Below are 5000 nucleotides of genomic sequence, written 5' to 3' on the forward strand. Positions count from 1 at the left end.
ATATATATATATGTTCCAAATCACAAAACAAATATATGAAAAGATAGAAAGATTAAAAAAGGGGGGATTCCACTTCTACTGGACAAGAGTTGGTTATACTCAATTTTGTTGTGGGTGGAACGTGGCTTGTTCTCCATTCGGCAGTGGGGGAGCCGGTGGTGGAGCAGCAGGTAGAAGGGCGAAAACGATGTCAACGCGAGTGCCTTGACACCTAGGGAAGCCACTGGGGGCTTGATTGTGTCTGTCGAATTTGATGGCCGCCTTTAAGTAGTGGGTAGAGCGCTTTGACGTGTACCTCGTCAGCGGTTCATTGTAAGCTTCGAGTCCGGCTCGAAAACAGGTCGGAACCAACAATCCATTGAAGCTGTCAACAAGTCATGGTGACGTTGGGGGGTGGGATTGGTAGGTCGTTTACGAGCGTCTTCAAATAGTCTTGGTTTCGGAGTGACAGAGAAATGACGGTGGTGACCAGTGACCATAATACTCCCCCTTCCAGAAGTCCAGCGTAAAGGGGTGGAGCTGAGCTAGAGGTCTTTTAGTCACTGGGAGCTGTTTGGGCATCCGCTCCTCTGGAGAGAAAGTCTGCCAGAATGTTGTCTTCACCTTTGATGTGATTCATCCGGAAGTTAAAGGCTTGGAGTTGGAGAGCCCACAGAAGAATGCGTTGGTTGGTGAGTCTGGTCTTTTCAATATAGATGAGAGGATTATGGCCACTGTAGACAATGATCTCGCGTCTAGGATAGCTCAAATAGCACTCGAAGTGCCTGAAGGCAGAGACTAGGATCAAGACTTCTTTTTCTACTGTGGAGGAGTAGCGTTGGAAGGGGAGTAGTTTGGTTGAGTAGTAGCTAAACAGGTGGAGAATGGGGGAGTAGTCGTCATCTTGGAGAAGGACACCTCCTATCCCCTCTCCAGAGGAGTCTATTTGGAGAACGAAAGGGCGCAAGTAGTCGAGAGTCCGAAGTACAGGCATGGTGCTCAGGAAACGCTTGAGGGCTTCAAAGGATTCTTGGCGGGCGATGGACCAGACAAACTTCTCTTCAGGCCTGGTCAGAGTTGTGAGGGTGGCCGCTATTACCGAGAAGTTGCGGCAAAACCGACGGTAGAACTCCACCTTCCCCAAGAACCTTCGGAGCGATTTCCGGTTGTCTGGGACAGGGAAGTTGAGGATGGCCTGGATGTTGACCATCTTGGGTCGGCACAGCCCGTGGCCAACCACATGACCTAGATAGGTGACCGTGGCTCTACCGAACTCTGATTTGAACAAGTTGGCCTCTAATCCTGCGGTTGAGAGGCGATCTAGATGGGAGTTTAGTCTGGTGAGGCGATCTTCCCACGAATCTGCCAAAACAAGAAGATCGTCAAGATAGGCAAAAGTGTTATCTAGTCCAGAGATGATATGATTGATGACCCACTGAAAGGTGGCAGGAGCGTTACATAGGTCAAAAGGGAAGACCAGGTACTTATACAAGCCAAGAGGGGTTACGAAGGAGGAGAGAGTTTGAGCTTCAGGAGTCAGTTTGATCTGGTGGTACCCCTTGGCTAGGTCTATCTTGGAGATGAAGTGAGACTTCACTACCCGCTCGATACGGGGTAAGGAGTAACGGCCCTTAACCGTAGCTGCGTTCAGTCTACGGAATTCCACACAGAGTCTCCAACTTCCGTCTTCCTTGGGGAGCAGCAGAGCTAGGGATGCCCAGGGAGAGGAGCTTGGTTTTGCCAGTCGATGTTCCACCAAGTAGTCCACCTCAGTTTTCATAATTTTTAGTTTGTGGGGGGTTGAGACGATAAGGGACGATAGGAAGAAGAGTTGGGATGCCCAGGGAGAGGAGCTTGGTTCTGCCAGTCGATGTTCCACCAGGTAGTCCACCTCAGTTTTCATAATTTTTAGTTTTTGGGAGGTTGAGACGATAAGGGACGATAGGCAGAAGCTTTATGTCATGTTTGACCATAGTACACAACCCTGGGCGGTCTTCAAAGACGATAGGATGTTTCTGGAGTAGTAGGGTTAGATCCTCTTGTTGTTTTTGTAAACCCAATACAACATATCATTAGGTGCGGGAATATTTTTCATAATTTGACAATACAAAGGGGATCTTTGTGAGTTTTAGGAAAATGTTCGTCATTTGCCACCACTGGTTTTTAAACCTGAAAAAGTCATAACCCTAGTGTGTATATATATATATATATATATATATATATATATATATATATGTATATATATATATATATATATATATATATATATACATATATATGTATACTTTATATATAATGTTCATCATTTTAAAACTTTTTTGTCCAGATACTGGCGAAATACAAATTTACTCTAGAAAATCTAAAACAATTAGTGGCAATATAGCACATAATTAAAACATAAACAACTAAGTAAAAAATTATAAAAAAAAATGTATGTTCATATTGCTTTACTCCATGTGGCAAACGCAGGGTTAAAGTTAAGTCAAAAGGCAAACACGTTGATCCATAATCATGTAATCTCAAAATTAGGTTTCTGTAGCTCTTTATATTATGCAATATAAAATAACAGTTTAAGAAGACTACAGGCTAAAGAAGACAAAGATTTTCGACTTCTAAAATTAAAAAGTCAATATAATAGAATAACTCCTGAATCATATATTAGTTATGTATTCTCACTTATGCAACTTGAAGGTGCTGTAAACTCATATGTAAGGTAGACTGAACCAATTTAGATTTTCAACAAACACCTGAGCTAGACATGCATTAGATAAGTAGCAAATACTTCCAGCTGATAAAAACATACTTCAAAAACTGAACAGTTAGAAAAAATATTAACAGTATTTTTGTTTGGGAGAAATTAGGAATAAGAATTTAGAATTGTGAATGGTGAATTCAAACATTGATATCAGCAGTGGGTAGAAGTAAGATGTCGAAACTAGCCAACTAACCCAGCTAAGAAGGAGACATGTTGAAGTTAGGTGGCAACAAAACTAGAAAGGAAACAAGGAACTCCTAATTGACACGAAATTAAAATAGACCCAAGATTGATCCGACTCCGAGTTCCATCATATTTGATTGTAAAATTTTGGCTGCAGAGAAGAAGAAGAAGAAGAAGAAGAAGAAGAAGAAGAAGAAGAAGAAGAAGAGAGAGAGAGAGAGACGGCGAGACTTGTTTGACAATCGTGGTCTGTCTGTCTGTCTGTCTGTCTGTCTGTCTCTCTCTCTCTCTCTCTCTCTCTCTCTCTCTCTCTCTCTCTCTCTCTCTCTCTCTCTCTCTCTCTCTCTCTCTCTCTCTCTCTCTCTCTGTCTCTCTCTCTCTCTCTCTTTCTCTCTTCTTTATCACCCTTTGCTACCCAAGGAGTGTTATGTATATGAACGGAAAGCCTTGCGGCAGCTGGAATGAAAACAGATATGTCGTCAGCTACATTACGGGTGACGTTAGAAAACAGTAGCCCATAACTGCCTGGCTTCCGAATCGCTGCCACAGAGGTGAGTGACAGAGGCCACATGGCGAGGTTTTATGATTATTGGTTCCTGCTACTAATATCTGCCCCGAAACAAGCCAGAAGTAGTCATATATTCGGGTAAGTGTTTACATACTGAAAAAAATGGTACGGGCCAAATCTAATCAGGGCTATCACAGGATATTCAAGGACTCTTGAGTCAGAATATAATCGTTTTCTAATAAAGGAAACGATAAAATGAAAAAGAAAAGAAATACGAAAACACGCTTTATTTCAAATTTATGTAAGTGAACATATAATTTTGGGGGTTATGGGAAACGTCTTATGTAGAAAAAATATATGGTAGTGATGTGCTCAAACAACCAGGGCGTAATATTCACTAATGAAAATATGACAAGTTGTTCATGTCCTTATGGTGAAAATAACGGTTCAGGTGGTTAAAATCAAATATTTTTGTTTCTTCAATAGAAAAGAACTTAATAAGCATTACCAAAGTTTAACTACAGTGTTCGTGTATATCTAATTATGCTCAGCGATAATAAACAAAATGTCAACACAAGAAAACAAATTAATCGAAGGGAAAAAATTATACAAACGCTGTTGCATGAAGAGTAATAATGCAAAACGAATTCCAATGAAGAAGAATCACTTAAAAACGATCAGCACATACCGATCACCCCTTAACTATGCCGGAAATAAATGGAACAGGAACAAGACGAAACGGAAACTTGTCGAAAACAAAATGATGCATAGGACTGAGTCGACAAGAAGGCACACGCGGTGGGGTGAGAGGCGGGGGGTGGGGGTGGGGTAAGGCTGGGGAGGCCGCTTAGCAGAAGAGAGATAAAGGTTAATGCGGAGAAAAAGAGTAAAGTTATGATAATGGCCGAAGAGAAGAAAGAGGAAAAGAGTGGAGGAGAGAGGAGGAGAGGTGTGGGAGTAGGGGGGGTGGGGATTTTGCGTGGTGGGACTGAATGATAAATGGAAAACGGGGAGAATAGTTTTTAGGTCGAAAAGGCATGGAAAACGGAGAGGAGAGTTTTTTAGGTCGGAAGGGAAGAGAAAAAGAGTTGAAAGACGACGCCATGGAAAATTTGAATGACAAGAAATTGTTTCAAGTGTAGATGATGCCACGATTGAATATTATTAAGCAATTCAATTCATTAGAGTTTCTTATAGAATTACGACTAACGCCAAAGAATTTTATTCGTTTGTGTTTGTGACCTTTGGCTGAAGCGTTTGGAGTTAAGAAAATTAACCGCTTTTTGCAAAACAAATCCCTTTGCAGATTTTGCTCTGATTTATATAAGACGCTCTTACATACTTCAGGACACACGAGAAGGCTGAAAGGAGTTTAAACCTGATTTCAGTAAAGAAGGTTAAATGTCGAATTTAGTTAAATGAATTTGTGTTTCTGTGGAATCAGGCCGAGCCTGCAACGGCCTCAAGTGACGTTCGACCAAAGGCAGCCAGCGAACAAAAAAGACATAAAACCAGCCGGGGAGCGGGTTATGGCTGTGGCTATGGCTTCTATTTAGCCTTTTTAGATTTCAACAG

General features: G+C 41.7%; 1 protein-coding gene across 3 annotated transcripts in view; it reads right to left on the bottom strand.

The window, feature by feature from the left end:
- LOC143028412 (uncharacterized) overlaps positions 1-5000 on the bottom strand; it is a 185917-nt gene that overhangs the window by 89592 nt on the left and 91325 nt on the right. The gene's annotated exons all lie outside the window — the stretch shown is intronic.

This window comes from Oratosquilla oratoria, chromosome 9, assembly GCF_046742065.1.
Source record: "Oratosquilla oratoria isolate Oo_2021 chromosome 9, ASM4674206v1, whole genome shotgun sequence".
Taxonomy (NCBI): Eukaryota; Metazoa; Arthropoda; class Malacostraca; order Stomatopoda; family Squillidae; genus Oratosquilla; species Oratosquilla oratoria.